The sequence below is a fragment of the Pinus tabuliformis genome, chromosome 3_1, assembly GCF_031772625.1.
Source record: "Pinus tabuliformis cultivar Carrire ecotype Pingquan chromosome 3_1, CPIR1, whole genome shotgun sequence".
NCBI classification, from domain to species: Eukaryota; Viridiplantae; Streptophyta; class Pinopsida; order Pinales; family Pinaceae; genus Pinus; species Pinus tabuliformis.
In genome coordinates this window covers 303,063,535-303,082,877 of record NC_142301.1, presented here as the reverse complement: position 1 = coordinate 303,082,877, position 19,343 = coordinate 303,063,535, and positions in this window count along the sequence as shown.

Genomic DNA, 19,343 nt, shown 5'->3' with positions numbered 1-19,343 from the left:
AGGGGGTATAGAGGTCATAGAAGCCAAATATGGTAAAGTTTATACTCGTTTGACTCAAAATCTCAGGCTGAACACAGTGGTGATGTTCATTTTCTTATTTGAGACTCTGTTTTTGAGCTCATACCTGTAACAATAATTTGAAGACAAAATAAATAGGTCAGCATTGGAAGCGAAAGGACCAGGAGACGTAGCCAGAAAGTTTGGTGTTGGGCATGGAATCCCCCCAATGCATGTTTTGGGGCTTAAAGCTCAAGTTTTGACCAAATCTTGTTGTAAAAGCTCCGCAAATTGCGGGCACAGGGCGCGAAAGTATGATAGAGTCACAGGGTTGTCCGCCCTAGTTTTGTAATGTAATGTCAGCTGGATAGACCTATTCATGGTCCGCGGACCATGGGATTGTATAAATAGAGCGAGGCTCTAAGTGTAAAAGATAGCTAACTAAGGAATAAGGAAGTCTAATTGATTGAGTCGAAGTGTAAAGTGTGTTTGTGGGTCGTAGAGTAGGAGAAGGCTCTTTAGCTGAGTGCACAGAGGCCTAGTAGTCCACAGCTGAGTGCAGGGACCCCTACAGCTGAGTGCGCAGGGCAGGTCGAGTCTGTAATCATTGGAAGAACCAATAAAGAGAAGTTTTTCTATAATTCTGTGTATCTTTTCCTGGTTTAATGCATGATTGGATATAATTTGAAAATATATTGTTTATTTACTACATGAAACTGTATGAATGTTTTGTATTGTTAAGTATAACTTAAGACATTTAAGTAGGCGAAGGTGCCTAAAAAATACTGAAAGATAAATAAGATCTCGAGTAATAGCACAAAGCATAGCACAACCCTTGGTTAGGGCTGTACGAAGGTAGTGTATCAGGCCATGAGGAACTGGAAAGTGTACGAAGCAGCCTGCACACAGGGACAAACAGTGGACCAGTCGAACTCATCAGACATCTCAACGGTGCGGAAACCTGGTTCTAGCACCCTCCCATACTACCTCGGGTGAGACCTCAGTCCCCATTCCATGGACTATTGCCGAAAGGGCCAGTAGTACAGGGATTTGTTTGCCTAATTAACTCCAAACCTAGGTCAGGCCCCAACAAGCGAACAAATGGTTTTGTTGTCGGGACCGAGATCTGCATAGAGATGTCTAATGTCGTATCACTGGAATCCAACAAAGAAAGGAATTGAAGAGTGGTTGGACAGAAAGATTCACAAGTTCGCGGCACAGGAAAACAGGAATCCACAACTTTTAAAGGAAGAGTGGTTAGATTACTACTTGTATACGGAGATCCATGAAATTTTCTTTGCATCCTTCCCTACTAAATTGTATGAGTGGATTGCGAAGCTAGAAGACAGCCAAGGAAGGTGTAAACTCGACAAACCTATTGTGTTGACTCCAAAATTAGTGCGTAGACTGGAAGCATCGAAAGACCAGATCACACGCACTGTCGATCACTGGCTCAATCGAATCATAGGAGGATTCATCATCGAATTCGCTGTAGATACTTGAGCCAGCTATAGCGAGGCATAACGACGCTTCCTCAAGGGACCGCGAGATAAGTAAGTTAAATCTTTGAACACTTGGATTAAAATTCTACTATGTGAAAAGTGGGTTATACGAATAAATTGATGTTTGGGGCTACACGAAGTGGTATAATCTATAGAAACGAAGGTAGCATAGAACTAGAGACTAGCCCCTTGATTTCACCTCCACGAGGAGGCGAAGAAGAGCTCGCGAAGGTCTCACCAAGAAGTGTGATCAATCTGATAAGGTAGAGAATTCCGCACATACCACCCCCACCCACACCACCACCAATTTCACCATCTTCACCCCCGACTTTGCCCATCCCACCTCTGCCACCACCGCAAAGCAGTATGGCCAGTGCAATAAAGCTACTAGTGTTCAAGGGAGTAGGGAATGAAGATCCGGACAAGTTTTGGTTCATGATAAAAGATGTATGGGAAGCACAGGGTGTCACAGATGACAATATAAAGAAGGCAACATTGGTTATCACTCTGCAGGATCGCAGGCTGACCTAGTACATTAAGCATTCCAATGACAATCTGAATGCAGGGATATCGGATATTCAAGTTGTGCTAAACAAATAATTTAGCAGGCCAAAATCATAAGCACAGTCGATTATTGGATTGAAGGAAATCACAATGCTACCAGGCGAAACCCCCTAGGAGTTAGATCAAAGACTGAAGTGAAAAATTCGTGAAGCAAACATGACATTAACAGATGGGAAACACCACAAATGGTTTGTAGCATCGTTAACACTGCATCTACGTAATGCACTGGTGCAACAAAGACTAACCAATCATGGTGAGGCTTTGGAGGTTGCAATGATATTGCACGAGACTCTGATAAAAGATCCTAACCTGGGAGTTTAACAGATTCACGCGCAGTTGAAAAACTTGTGCCTTGAGATGCAGAGTTTGAAACAAGACAAGGCGACTCGTCCAGAAGTGCGTGACAAGGTATGGTGCGTAAAGTGCAAGGGCCAGGGGAACGACAAGGACCACTGCCCGGTGTTCGCGAATTACCTCACGGGAGGAGGACCAATGCCACTGAGACTGGAGGAACAAGTAGGACCAAGCGCGGTGCCTGCATTATGGTGTGTGATTTCTCAGATAGGAGGAAAGCATGCTACAGATAACTGCCATCTATTACAGAAGTATATGCAGAATTCACAACAGTTGTTCTATAATTTATGTAGATCAGTAGGCCATGATGAGAGCTCCTATAGAAGTTATGAGCTGATGATGGATCAGACTCCTACCTACAGAGTTCAGGCTGAAACACGACCCCTTGATCTAAATGCAGTGATGGAGCGAACCGGATTTCATGGGCTTGGATGAGGCTGAGGTGGAATGGGACCAGGAAGAGGCCACGGACAGCTGATATGTTACAATTGCAGAGGGCCAGAACATTATGCCCGTGATTGTACGATTCCAACATGACCATCATGCTTATATTGTATGCAGTTTGATCATGAGATGGAGGACAGTCCCACACTGATATCGAGGTTGCGCGATGAAGTAGCACTCCAACCTCCCCTGACTTAGAACCTACAAATGCTGAGGTCTAAGCTACGCAAGGAAGACCCTAATGTAAATATTGTGCTCCAGAGTGGTATTACAACAGGGGATGACAAAGACAAGCAGCCTGAAGAAATTACCTGGGTTCGCAAGGCTCCAACGAAGGAACCAAAATTTGATTTGGAGCGCACTAAGGAGACCTTCATGGAAGCTAAGAGGAGCTTCATTGATGCCTCCACTTTAGGAAGTAAAGATAGACTGGAGCTAGAAATGGACCCATCGATGCTCACTACGTTCTTGGAGACATGCATGAAGTTGTTGTGCGAACGCAAGGTGGTAAAGGGCTTACAAGAACTCATAATTAGATGTGCTGGGATCGCGCCAGGAGAACTACGCGTAGTCCGGAAGCTTGGGAAGCACATGACACGAACATTAAGGGAGATGAGATTAACGCTCAAATTGGGGAATACGAGATGGACCAAGTGATTCTAGATCTAGGATCAGACGCGAACGTCCTGCCAAAGCAGACATGGGAGCGCATGGGCAGGCCTGCACTGCAATGGTCTCCTATCCAACTGCAGATGGTGAACTAGCAAAAGATCCTACCTATGGGGAGACTACAAGGAATCATAGTAGATATCGAAGGAGCAAGCATGCTAGCAGATTTTGAAGTGATAGAGATTGTTGATGACAACAATGTTGGAAATACTGGGGGGGGTGAATCAGTATTTCTTTTCAACTTTTATTTTACCAGTTAAAACATTTATATTCAAAACACAAGATGAAAAACAAGAATAAATGCTTTTATTAATGTAATCTTTGCAATAAATAGATACAATATATATATGGTTCCAATTTGTTGCCAACCACCAACTTGGACTTTTGTGAGGCTCCAACCTCCAGAGCACCAACTCTATTTTGTCAAGGCACCACCCTTGGACTTAGGAGCACCAACTCCCAAGACACTAATCCTTCCAGTTCTGAGGCAACAACCTCAAGGGCTCCAACCCTCTGCTGTTAAGGCACCAACCATGGATATAGGAGCACCAACTCTAAGGACACCAATCCTTCCAACTTCTGAGGCACCAACCCCAAGGGCTCCGACCCAATCTTGTCAAGGCATGTTTGATACTAATGTTCTACTCCCAAAACTCTTCTTTACTGAATTCTGTATGTTTACAGCTTCACTGTAGTCTCCATGCTATAGCATCAATGGCAACCAGTCTTCATATGAAAAAGTTTTTAAAACTCTTCATATTTTCCACACAGAGTCTACAAAAGTTATCTCATGATGATATCAAATAGCCATCATGATCTCTGATAATGTCTCCACACAGCTTTAGTGAGTCTACTATTAGCTGCACTAAGCTCTACAAAAAAACCAACTCTTTATTTCAAGCCTCTGTTCTCACTGTCATGGTGAATGCTTCCAGCACGACTGCTACGCACTATTCTTACTATTGCAATCTCTTACTTCCTAGAAATACGTTCACATATGCTTCAATACTGGTGCTGGCTATTGTTCCCTTCAAGCGATATCAAGTGAAACTTTATTTATTATATCACAGAATTGTTCTTTAGTATGCATTATGTAACTGATTAATTCATCATAGGTCTGAGTCTTTCACAGGGTAACACGATCAACAAAGTTGCTCGTCCTTCGACTACCTCCTGTCGGGCTGGACCTTCATCTTCCTTCTGTCCTACTGGACCTTCAGCCTCTTTCTATCCTGCTGGACTGTCGACTTCCTTCTTTCTTCCAGTTCACCAACAACCACTCATAAAGGAAATTCTCTATTTTCTTATATTGATACGCCTAACCTTTCACTTCCCTTGCTCACTTGAACTTCTGCTTCCTCTGTGATTTCTTGACATTTTGTCTTCCCTCCTCCAGTCGCTTTAGCTTCCCCTGCGCTCGCTCATCCATCTATGCTAACTTGATTCTTCGGCTTCCTAGTCCATGGCTTCCTATGTCTATTCGAGTGTTCCAATACTCACAGGACACGTAAATTCAGAAGAGAGGCCGAATTACAAAGAAATGTTGCATATTAAGAAATATCAGAGAGGCCCTTTTTTCTTTAATATTTATACAATAGACTCAATCATTATTTATGGAGGAAAGCCCCAAGAGTTAGCTCAATCGGTCAAATCAAGTGCCTCGCTAATGGGAGGTCACAGGGTCGAATCCCGAAAGCTCTTGGGTTAGGTCAGTAAATAGGCTGAGGGGTGTTGATGCCTTCGAGTGCGTCCATTCAGTGTTGAACAACCCTAGATGTAGCGGCTACCCATTGACCCGGGTATCCGTGAACCAGAAGTGAAATAAAAATTATTTATGGAGGATTTCATTAGAGAGGCTTGTACCAACAGGGAGGTCCCACATGCCACATCATTATCTCAATCACAATCAACGGTCCGGCAGCGACAACCCTTATGATTTGTGTGACTTCCCTGATACCCAGATGTGATATTACATAAAGGTATATTTTATAGAGCTATTGGGTCCGTGTAGTATATCGCAATCAACGTTTTGACATAGTTACAATTCTTCATGGCTTGTGATATGAGACGGATGCGATATAACAATAAACAAAAGTTAATATACCTATCAGGTCCGTATATATATATATATCACAATCACAGTTTATTGTGTACCATCCCTTTATAATTTGCGATACATAACTTCCGACATGGCGGACGTGATATAACATTAAGGTGTGTTATAATAGTGGTCCTTGTTTTGCACCATCGATTTCTTTTGTATTAGATCCGATGATCAACACTTGGTTCGATCAACACAATCCATCGGAAACTTGATGCGCCGTAGATCTCTTCTCTCTAGATCTAACAGTCCCAACTTAACCCAATCAACCTAAAACCATCCGTTGATCCTTCGCTTTTGATCAACCCGCGCTGGATCTAATGGCCTACATGCATTTCGGGTGAGCTACTTGCACGAGAGTTACCCACTTGAAATGAGTGGTTTTTCTTTCTCCTCTAGTTGCTATGTGTCAACCATTGAATGGAATCGGGCACTTTCCTCTAAATACCACATACCATTTTGCATCCGCCCAAAAACCATTGCCACTATTACAAACCCGCTTTTTGGAATATAACTATGTGCATTAATCAATCACTTAAATAAAGCGCTTAATCATTTAACCACGAGATTAACACTTAATCACAAGATAATCATGATTTGTGAATAAAAGCATTAAGCACTGAGATTTATGTTTTTCAGTGGGAATACAAAGAAATACCCAGTTAACTGTTGAACACGGTTACATAGAGTAATGAGAGTCCACACCAGGCATGAGTCTTGCCCTCTAGGCTCAATTGCATCAATAAATTGACCTCTATCTCAAACCCCCTCTAACACTCAACCTCTCACTTCTCACTCAAAACCTAATCATCTCAGCTCCCTTGACATTCCACTCTTCTCTAGCTTGATATGGCTCCTCTGTTAACTCCTCTAATACTCTGCAGTTCTTCTTTGGCATATATTACATGTGATACTCCCGATATGGCTCCTCTTCAATCTCCCGCTGTTACACTAACTTGGATTTCCTGTGGCTTCCAATACCACTCCAATTCCTCTTCTCTGCTTTGATAGCTCTGATTTGATAGCTCTGCTCTGATAGCTCCTATGACTTCCGATATTCTCTCCAATGGCTTGACTGTCTTGGATTTCCTCTAGTTTCTCCTCATGGCTTCTTGCTCCTGTTTCTTCACGGATCTGCTCTACTTCTCCTTGGCTTCATATCATCATTTAGTATCCTAGAATATTGCCATATTGACATACTCTTGTTGCTTCATGGATCTGCTATACTTGGCTTCACATCATTGTTTATTGTCCAGAATATTGCCATATTGACATCAATGACAACCTAGATTAACAATCTCCCCCTTTGTTATTGATGGAAATATTCTTCTTCTCTCCCCCTTTGACATTAATGGAAAATGAGTGCACAAGGACTCCCTCTGTCGAACTATTACTCTTCTTCATGAATAGTAGATCTTCATGGGTCTGTTACTCCCCCTATGATAGTGTTCTTCTTTTTACTCAATATAGAAGGATTGCTGCAACTAGCACATTATCCCCTCTTCATGTATCAGAACTACTTTATCATGGCTTCAACAATGCTTTAGTTTTGTTAGATGCTGCCAACTGCTCTTGCTTCATAATTCATTCCCAAATGTATCTGTTTGTTTGAAGGTTGCCTTTATCCATAATTTACCTATTCTCACATTCAATCCCTGAGTTGAGGCATAAACTTCTGTAATAATAGCAACATGGTTATTTTCCCTATTTCTCTAGTATTAGATGACATTCTCTGTTGCTCCAATTTCTACTTAGTGATCAAGTGGAAAACATCTTCAACACTAGTCCAAAGAATAGTTAAGAGATCAAGTTCTTCAATGGAATGCTCCCGAGGAATGATCTTTATTAATGAATTAGTTTTAATATAGCTCAACACGGATTTCATAAGGCCCCTTTCACTAATAGCTTTTGCAATAATGATCAAGAATCACAGGCTCCCCCTAACTGTATGCATCTTCTGTTTTGGTAGAATCTTCCTATCAAATGCTCAGGTTGTTGAATATCAGGTCAACAACATGTGTTATTGGCTGGAGAGTTCAAGGGAATTTCATATTGTATTTGCTTCCTTCTCCATACTTGTGTAACTTTCTTCTTTTGCATGGTTCTAGCTTGTGTAAGAGCCCAAGTTAAGTTACAATCACGTGCCATATGACCAATGTTATGACACTTGAAGCATTCTACATTATTCATGAATAAGAATTCATGATTTCTTCCTGTAAAATTGTTCCTTGGAGATTGTTGGGGACCATTACATCTATCTTTATGATATGCTTTACAATCTTTTGCCATGTGACCAAAGTTTGTACAAGAATAACAATAACCAAGAAATAAACTTTGGTACCTAGGAGATGGAGATTTCCTTGATGTAATTCTAAATTCTTTCTATCTTGAGATCCTTTGATGATAACCATTACTTCTAGCATCCTTAACATTATCTACATTTCTTCTTGGAGCAAGATTTCTTCCATTGTTGCCTTGATTTTTCTCCTTGCCTTTGCTGGAACTGGGAGCATCACCATTTCTTTTTAGATTCTTCACATCCCTTTTGTTTGAAGCATTATCATTCTTGTTTGAGGATTCACATGCACACTCAAGACCTGATTTATCAAATGGAAATCTTTGATGGCTAAGCATGTCATCCAAGTCTTGAGAGCTCTTCAAGGTTTTGTTCATCCCTTCAACCTTTTTCCTGAGGAAGACAATCTCTTCTTCCAATCTTTCACACTCATTATTCTCCTTAGCATGTTGTTTCTTAGTTTCTTCCTTGATATGAGCAGCTTCATTTGCTTCTATTTTAAGAGAGATGATATCTGACTTCATTTTGAAGATTCCTTCATTTTCCTTTGCTACACTGCTCTCCATTTCTTCCTTGATCCTTGTAGCTTTACATGTTTCGGCCTTGAGAAGTTTGATGTTAGATTTTAATTTGATAATTTCTTCATCCTTTGCTTTTAGTTGACATATCATGGTGTTTCTCTCCTTTTTTGCTTCATCAACCTATTCTTCTATGATTGCCAATGCTTCCATTGTCTTCTCAGCTCCTTGTGCTAACTTTCTTGCTTCTTGTAGTTGAGATTTGAGAGAGGAGACCTCTACCTTGTACTAACCAATCTCTTATTCAAGTTTGTTCAAGCTCTTGTGCCTTTGTTCAAGTTGACTTGACAAGGTATGTTCCCATTTCTTTGCTTTATCCAATTGATTTGTCATGGATATGACTTCTTCATGTTGATTTCTTTTGCTTTGATGAAATTCCTTCTTAAGCTTGGCAAGCTCTTCATCCCTTTCTTGTACTTGAAGCTTGACAAGGTCAACTTTCTTCCTTGTTTGGTCTTGGTCACCAGCTAGTGCTTGCTTCTTAAGTTCCTCGTTTTCTTTTTTCAAATTGATAATCTCTTCCATGGCAACCATAAGTTGAGCGAGGAGATCTTCTACAAAATCTTTTTCATTCTCTTCATCTTTTAGATCTTCTTTAGCCTTGATATCATCATTCTCATTTTCAACTTTTGTGATGGGTTCTAGATTTCCTTCTTGATTTCCATCATCTTCTTGACTAATGGTCATGGTCAATGCTCCTTTTGATTGAAGGTCATGAAGTTTGTCCCATATACCCTTTGCTGACGAACATTTTCCTAAATTGTTCTTTATAGAATCAGGTAGCCCATTCAAGATTGCCTTCATTGTTTTTTCATTGTACTCCTTGGATTCTCCATCCATCATGCTATCAACAAATACTGATCCCCAGATTTCAATGCCTTGAGTCTTTAAGAAATTCCTCATTCTTGATTCCCATATATTAAAGTTCCCATTGAACCATTGAGCCTCCTCAAATTGATTGTCTTCTATTTGAGTGGTAGAGGGAGACACATCCTTAGGAGGATTGGATACTTTCTTCGTTGACTTCGCCATTTGTGTTCTAAAGATTAACCTTCAAGCTGTTAGCCTTTGAATGAAGGTACTGGCTCTGACACTAATTGTTGGAAATACTGAGATGGGGGGTGAATCGGTATTTCTTTTCACCTGTTATTTTACCAGTTAAAACATTTATATTCAGAACACAAGATGAACAACAAGAATAAATTCTTTTATTAATGTAATCTTTGCAATAAATAGATACAATATATATATATATATATATATATATATATATATATATATATATATATATATATATATATATATATATATATATATATATATATATATATGGTTCCAATCTATTGCCAAGCACCAACTTGGACTTTTGTGAGGCTCCAACCTCCAGAGCACCAACTCTGTTTTGTCAAGGCACCAACCTTGGACTTAGGAGCACCAACTCCCAGGACACCAATCCTTCCAGTTCTGAGGCACCAACCTCAAGGGCTCCAACCCTCTACTGTCAAGGCACCAACCATGGATATAGGAGAACCAACTCCAAGGACACCAATCCTTCCAACTTCTAAGGAACCAAGCCCAGGGGCTCCGACCCAATCTTGTCAAGACATGTTTGATAGTAATGTTCTGCTCCCAAAACTCTTCTTTACTGAATTCTCTATGTTTATAGCTTCACTGTAGTCTCCATGCTACAACATCAATGGAAACCAGTCTTCATATGAAGAAGTCTTTACAACTCTGCATATTGTCCACACAAAGTCTGCAAAAGTTATCTCATGATGATATCAAATAAACATCATGATCTCTGATAATGTCTCCACACAGCTTTAGTGAGTCTACTATTAGCTGCACTAAGATCTGTACAAGAACCAACTCTCTGTTTCAAACCTCTATTCTCACTATCATGGTGAATGCTTCCAGTGTGAATACTGTGCACTGTTCTTGCTATTGTAATCTCTTACTTCCCAGAAATACATTCACATATGCTTCAATACTAGTGCTGGCTACTATTCCCTTCAAGCGATATCAAATGAAACTTTATTTATTATATCACAGAATCGTTCTTCAGTATGCATTATGTACCTGATTAATTGATCATAGGTCTGAGTCTTTCACAGGGTAACACGATCAACAAAGTTGCTCGTCCTTCGACTGCCTCCTATCTAGTTGGACCATCGTCTTCCTTCTCTCCTGCTGGACATTCAGCCTCTTTCTATCCTGTTGGACTGCCGGCTTCCTTCTTTCTTCCAGTTCACCAAAAACCACTCATAAAGGCAATTCTCTATTTTCTTATACTGATATGCCTGACCTTTAGCTTCCCTTGCTCGCTTGAACTTCCTCTTCCTCTATGCTTGCTCAAACTTTTGGCTTCCCTCCTCTGGTCACTTTAGCTTCCTCTCCACTCGCTCATCCATCTACGCTCACTTGATTCTTCGGCTTCCCGGTCCATGGCTTCCTCTGTCTATTCGAGTGTTCCAATACTCACAGGACACGTAAATTTAGAAGAGAGGCCGAATTACAAAGAAATGTTGCATATTAAGAAATATCAGAGAGGCCCTTTTTTCTTTAATATTTATACAATAGACTCAATCATTATTTACGGAGGATTTCATTGGAGAGGCTTGTACCAACAGGGAGGTCCCACATGCCACGTCATTATCTCAATCGCAATCGGCGGTTTGGCAGCAACAACCCTTACGATTTTGTGACTTCCCCAATACTTGGACGCGATATTACATAAAGGTATATTTTATAGAGCTATCGGGTCTGCATAGTATATCGCAATCAGCATTTTGACATAGTTACAATTCTTCATGGCTTGCGATATGCAATGGATGCGATATAACAATAAACAGAAGTTAATATACATGTCAGGTTCGTATATATATATATATATCGCAATCACATTTTATAGTGTACCATCCCTTTATAACATGCGATACATAACTTCTGACATGGCAGATGCGATATAACATTAAGGTATGTTATAATAGTGGTCCTCGTTTCGCACCGTCGATTTCTTCTGTATTAGATCCGATGATCAACACTCGGTCCGATCAACACAATCCATTAGAAGCTTGCTGCACCATAGATCTCTTCTCTCTAGATCTAATGGTCCTGACTTAACCAAACCAAACCAAAATCGTCCGTTGATCCTTCGTCGTCGATCAACCCGTGCTAGATCCAATGACCTACATGCATTTCGGGTGAGCTACTTGCACGAGAGTTACCCACCCGAAATGAGTGGTTTTTCTCTCTCCTCTAGTTGCTACGTGTCAACCATTGAATGGAATCGAGCACTCTCCTCTAAAAACCACTTACCATTTTGCATCCGCCTGAAAACCACTGCCACTATTACAAACCTACTTTTTGGAATATAACCTATGCATTAATCAATCACTTAAATAAAGTGCTTAATCATTTAACCACGAGATTAACACTTAATCACAAGATAATCATGATTTGTGAATAAAAGCATTAAGAACTGAGATTTATGTTTTTCAGTGGGAATACAAAGAAATACCGGGTTAACTGTTGAATGCGGATACATAGAGTAACGAGAGTCCACACCAGGCACGAGTCTTTCCCTCTCGACTCAATTACAGCAATAAATTGACCTCTGTCTCAAACCCCCTCTAACACTCAACCTCTCACTTCTCACTCAAAACCTAATCATCTCAGCTCCCTTGACTTTCCACTCTTCTCTGGTCTGATATGGCTCCTTTGTTAACTCCTCTAATACTCCGCAGTTCTTCTTTGGGTATATTACATGCGATACTCCTGATATGGCTCCTCCTCAATCTCTAGCTCTTACACTAACTTGGCTTTCCTATGGCTTCTGATACCGCTCTAACACCTCTTCTCTGCTCTGATAGCTCCTATGACTTCCGATATTCTCTCCAATGGCTTGACTGTCTTGGCTTCCCTTTGGTTTCTCCTCTTAGCTTCTTACTCTTGTTTCTTCACGAATCTGCACTACTTCTCCTTGGCTTCATATCATCATTTAGTATCCTAGAATATTCCCATATTGTCATACTCTTGTTGCTTCATGGATATGCTCTACTTGGCTTCACATCATTGTTAACTATCTAGAATATTGCCATATTGACATCAATGACAACCTAGATTAACAAGAAATCCCTACCCCGTGCTATTGGGAATAGATTGGGCCACTAACATGAATGGAGTGATAAATTTAAAGAAACACAAGATGATTTTTTAGAAAAAGTCACTGCGCATAGTAGTACCTTTAGACCCTGCGAAAGGATCGCGCTACACAGAGCCAGCGCATGACTACGACAAAGACGATGACTTGGACTATATTTACAAAATAACGGTGCAGGAGCAGGACTGGGTAAATCCAACTACGGATGGCCAAATCTTGTGGGAGCACAAAAGCTCCTGCACATCATATTCTGACGAGGAGATAGAGCAATGGCAGAACTGGTTACACGAGGTAACCACACTCGACTCTAACATGATGACAAGGTCACTGCGCTACATAGCAACAAAGGTAAGAGATATGCCTACGTATGATGGGCTGAGCGAGGTGGAGGAATTCCTGAACAAATTTGAAACAAAAAGTACCGAAACAGTAGCGTTTTGACGCCATGAAATGGGTATTGTGCGCTACGCCCACAAGGTGGTGGGGTATGCACCAGAAGAGCTTTGAGGACTAGCGCGACTGCCGCAGGATGATGCACCTATGATTTGGGAAGCCTTGGATGCAATTGAAAGACAAGTATGACGAATAAAATGGCCCATGCACCCACCTTTCTAGGTGGATACAAGCATATGGTGCGAAACTTGCTAGAATACACACAGTACTCATGGTAGGAGACACAATCAGTAAACGTGTGCAGCCAAGACAATGGCGTGAATGACCCCTCCGGCTGGGACTGCAAAGTATGGAAAGACCAGGTGCACAAAAGGATATCCACACGGAAGCCTTTAACAAAGTACACAAAGTGCTAAACAAGGTCCACAATGTGAAGCAGACTGACTGGGAACTACATGTACTAGTGGTTCTCTGGGGTTATAGGATCGTGCGCAAAAACATGACTGCGCATGCACCGCCAAGACTGAAGTATGAAGCAACTGAAGGAAGCCCTATAGTACTTGGAGAATTTAGACCACACATGATTGCACCGGTAGATATGATGGTTTGTGGAAATTTGGAAGAAAAAATCCAACAGGGAAATCTCAGACTCCAAGAACCTGAAGAAGAAAGGATACGATTAAGGAAGAAAAGCGCTCTAGTGGATGCGGAAGTCAAGAAGCTAGAGGACGAGATAAAGGAAGATTTTCTCGAAAAAAACCAGGGTGACAAGGCAGGATGCATACAATTGCAATGACAGGTTTAAGGCCTATCGCCATGAATTGGTCAGTGTGATGCCTTGGCTTGGACCACACATTGCTAAGCGTATTGACCAAGGTAGCGCGTTGCAGATGGTAAAGTGCGTGATGCCGACCTAACAATAAAATGTGGGTATTCTACAGGAAACATGATGGATGATAGGATGAAACTCTCCACGGGTGGTGCGACCACCTGACTAGCCGAGAGAAGTATAGTCTTAATGCTCCAAGCAGTTGAAAGGAAGCGCGGGACTATAAACTATTCTGCCCAGGAGCTATGTGATGTTGGAGCTGTGCGCAGAAGCAAACAGTCGCAAGTTCTGTGACCGCACATGAGGGGCAGCACTGCTGTGCGAGTTGGCCAGAAAGTGACCATTGAAGTCACTATTCACGATGGGATGCTCGACATAAGGCCAAATGGAACAGGCAGAAGGCATTTAAAACACGATTTATGGGCAAGATTTGGGAAAATCTGCTGCCAAGGGAGCATTAATCAACCGAATTTGGGGGGAACGATCGAATTCAAACTCAAAAAGTGCTATAAAATACAAAGGGTTGCCCAGCAAACAACACTTGGTCATTTGCGAATTGAGCTATTGAGCAGAGCCCTGATTGTTGTGTGCCGAGCGTTGATTGAGCCCCTGAGTTCGCGAGTGTGATATTTCTAGGCAGATACAATGGCATCAACTGAGGATATTATGGAGATAACCGAAATGAACACCGAGGAGGCCGCGTAGGCCCTGGCTATGGGAGATTCTCCGGAAGGTGCTGGCATTGCGGCAAAAATCCCAAAATCACCACGCACACCAAGACCCAAGAAGGAAAAACAAGCGATGGCTCCTGTACGTGTGTCCCTGCAGAACCCGCTACGCACCAAGCTATTAATGGAGGAGAAGGGGAAAGTCATCACCATAGAGACCGATGAAGAAGAAGAAGACGTGGATGACCTAATCATTGCCGAAGACGAGGATGAAGGCATGGAGGAGGAAACTCCGCCTGCACACCCCGCGACAAAGTTTCCTACCTATGTCCCCCTATGAAAAGGAAATGCTAAAGTTCCCAAGGACCTGGATGAGATCAAGAGCTCAATCTAGACCCCACTCCTCCCAGACAACATTATGTTCGAGGACACGCACCTGGGACAGGTGCCAAGCCTAAAATTCGAAGATTGGGACCTCACTGACGACGAGAAGCTCCCTCACCTTGAGACCAGGCATCTCATGAAACCCAAGCAGAACACCATGGCAGGGTTTACTGAACTAGAGCTATGAAAGTGGTTGCGTGAAGTGGAAAAGGCTGGGCTACTGAACCTGCTCTAGGTGTCGCATTTCCACCGCGCCCCAATAACCATTTTTGTCATGAGGCAGCTGCTCTGCCTAGTGCATGATGGGTGTTTGTGGTTGGAGGAGCCCATCTCCATCACGATAGACTTGATTCACCATATCTCCCGGCTTCCATGCAAAGGAGAGGACCCCGCGGACATCTCAGAGGGGAAGAGGAGTGACTTGGCCATCGCGGGGGCCATGAAGAAAGAGTACAAGCTAGAAAAGAACAAGAGAGGCTACACCATCTCCAGAATCAAGGATAAATCAGTACATGTGGTGATCCAAATCCTAGCAGGAAAGGTTATGCGCAAGTGTCATGCGGATGAAGTACCCGCGCCGGTGGTCGCACTGGCTGAGCAGTGCACAGAGGGGGTCTAGTTTAGCTGGTCCAAGTTCCTATGCAATGAATTTTTAGAGAATTACCACATGAATTTTTAGAGAATTAATGCATGGCTTCTGTTGTCCATAGTGCTTGTGGCAGGGGAATTACCAGAGGATAGTCAATTCCCCATAATTGACAGGGACCTGCCAGAGGCCGTGAAGTACACTTCACTCTGGGCCACAAAGGATGCCAAGAGGATCCGTGATAGTAAAATATCCTGGGTGTTCATTGAGATGAACCTCAGAATGGGGATCAACCATAAGCTGCGGTTGTCGCTCACTATCTACAACAGCCTGCAGAGTTTTTCAGAATTCAAAGTGGAGATCCACAACATTTATATCAGAGCGTGCAAGGACCCGGCCAAACAATCGATAAATCTACCCTTCGTAGCCACAGATGACATCATTTTTAACGTATTGGAGTCATAGTTGCTGGAGTGGTGCGCCCCAGACATCGCGGAGATCAAGAAGTCAGAGGCATAGATGAGGAAAGACGAGCCCAAGCTGCACATCGCACAATTAGCCGAAAAGTGAAGGAATGAAGCAGCAACAACAGAAGTGCAGGCGGCGCGAGACACTGCACAACAAGAAACTGAGCAAGAAAAGGTCGTAGCAGCAGCAGCAGCACAAGAGGTAGCCGCGAAGACGGACGGGGGCCAAATGACGCCTTCGTAGGGGTAAGAAGTAGAGACAGAAGAGGAAGGCATGGACTCACAAACCGCGTCAACTCAATTGAAGCACCAGCACCCAACAGAGTGGGCAGGGTCATGTAAGAAGGTCAAGGCATCGAAGTTGTCTATTGACCTGATCACCCTAACCGAGCGTGATCTGCACGACATCGGCGAGACAGTGCGTGATTGTGTTGGGGGCCCTTAGAGCGCAGTTGCAGGAATTAAAGGCACACCCTCCTCAGGTTGGTACCCTTTCGACCAGCCTCACAGTCATCTCAACAACAGCAGAATAGATATTGCGTGCGCAGATGACAAATACCATAGTGCTACTAGAAGGGACACTCATGACAACAAATGAGGCCGACAGGCCTACAGTGAGCACGCTGAAGGGTTGCGGTATCAGTATGGCTGCACTCCCGCGAGAGACCTGATATGTTTTATAGGATGGGATAACTATAGAATTGCACGCTAGGGGGAGCCGTGCACTGCAAGTCCTCAGTGAGAAGAAAAGCAATATGGAACAACTGAGCTTGTAGTGCGACAAATTGGTGTCACAGAATCAACAACTGGTACAGGTAATAGATGATGCTTGCCAAAGCGTCCCGGAGCTGGACATCCCAGTAGACATGCTAGTAGAGGCGCAAATAAACAGGTTAATAGCAGGGGTACATGAGGCGAAGGAAGAAATCACAAAGGTTCAGCTAGAGTTAAACCTTCAAATCGTTGAGCTACAATTAAAGGCGCAGCCGTCCACCCCCCTGAAAGTCAGAGAATAGTCCGCTAGTGCTATCACAATGGAATGGACGAGATTGACGGTGCAGTGTGAGACTGCACCAGTATGTTGGAAGAATCACTTTAGGTCCTCTTAAATATGTAGGAGGACCCCAACATCCAACGTTTAGAAATAGAGGCACGAGAACTCCAACAGCAGTATGACAGCGTCCGAGGAACTGCGCAGATGGTGGTCCTCACTCAGAGGCTCGTACAGATGCAAAAATCTAAAGCATTGAAAGAATAGGTGGACGCGGCATGACACAAGGAAGCAATCCTGAAGGCACGTGTTCAGCCTTAGATCGATGAGGCCTTCACCATCACAACAGAAATTGAAGGCAAGCTCGCACACATGTAGGGGATGCACGTATTGATGCAAAGAAGCACTCCCGACATAGAGGTCTCAGAAAAACGTATGCAACAGATCCAGTAAGAAACAGCTCAGTGTGTTGTTGACCTTGCCACAGTTAGAGATCAGTTGGAGGGACCCCGCGCAAAGATCTCCGCGCTGACAAAGTCACAATGTTTGTGTTGGGGGCCTGTTGGGCATGGAACCCCCCTAAGGCATGTATTGGGGCTTAAAGCCCAAGTTTTGACCAAATATTGTTGTAAAAGCTCCGCGAATTGCGGGCACGCCACACGAAAGTATGATAGAGTCACAGGGTTGTCCGCCCTATTTTTGTAATGTAATGTCGGCTAGATAGACCTACCCATGGTTCGCGGACCATGGGATTGTATAAATAGAGCAAGGCTCTAAGTGTAAAAGATAAATAACTAAGGAATAAGGAAGTCTAAGTGATTGAGTCGAAGTGTAAAGTGTGTTTGTGGGTCGTAGAGTAGGAGAAGGCTCTACAGCTAAGTGCGCAGAGGCCTAGTAGTCCGCAATTGAGTGCGCAGACCCCTGCAGCTGAGTGCGTAGGGTAGCTTGAGTCTATAATCATTGGAAGAATCAATAAAGAGAATTTTTGCTATAATTCTATGTATCTTTTCCTGGTTTAATGCATGATTGGATATAATTTGCAAATATACTGTTTATTTACTGCGCGAACCTATATGAATGTTTTGTATTGTTAAGTATAACTTAAGACATTTAAGTAGGTGAAGGTGCTTAAACAATACTGGAAGATAAATAAGATCTCGGGTAATAGCGCAGAGCATGGCACAACCCTTGGTTAGGGCTACACGAAGGCAGTGTACTAGGCCGCAAGGAATGGAAAGTGCACGAAGCAGCCTACACGCAGGGACAAATAGTGGACTAGTCGAACTCATCAGACATCTCAAGGGTGCGGAAACCTAGTTCTAGTACCCTCCCATACTACTTCGGGTGAGACCTTAGTCCGTGCTCCACGGACTATTGCCGAAAGGGCTAGTAGTACAGGGATTTGTTTGGCTAATTAATTATGAACCTGGGTCAGGCCCCAACAAGCCAACATCTGGTGAACTCCTTTATTAAATTTGGTTATGTTAATGTGTTTGAATGTGTTTTCAAATTGTTTATGTGTTTATGTTATTCACAATATTTTCGATCCGTTCCACTAAGTAACATAAGAAAACTCACACATAGTCTATAATACCTTTTTTCATTAATAGATCACTACTGAATAGCCTCTAAGCACAAGCTTAGCATAGGGGTGCAAATGGACATAGACCAACCATTTGGGAATGGGAGAGGAGGAATTTATAGGCAAGGAGATGAAGTTACGACTTCTCTAAAGATAGGATTAGGCCCACATCCCAAGGAGGTAGCTCATAGGGATAAGACAAAGAGGTCAAGTTAGGAGGATTCAACCTCTTCTATGCGAAACCACCTCTCGCCGCTCTGGAAGCTTTTAGATCACGAAGATTCTCATCCTCTTTGGGAAAATTACCTTTTTGGGATCATCGTGGGTATGATAGGGAATAGAGAAACTCCATCATGGGTCAAACACAGTGCAACATGAGACCATTGTGGTTTTGAGCTTCATAAGAGCGATGACCCTCATTTTAGGGTTTTAAGAGCTATTTCTTCAAGGAAATATCAAGACATTTTCCAAGAAAAGTTAAAGGAGGGATCTAAGATGTATACATGGATGAGTATAATGTATAATGGCCATGTTTCAGGCACTTCGGGGTATCTATCAGGGAAGTGCAGGAGGCGTGACAAAATATTGTGTAACACTCCCAACATACCTTGGTGTTAGAGATGCCAAATCTAAGATGGACAAGGTTGCTGTCACAAGTGATTGCCCATCCTTTTCTCATCAAAAAACTCTAGCTCTATAGTGTGAGGTGGGATAAGGTGCGGGCACATCTGTTCAACTGTCACATCCTCCTACCCCACATGCTCTTGATATCTGCG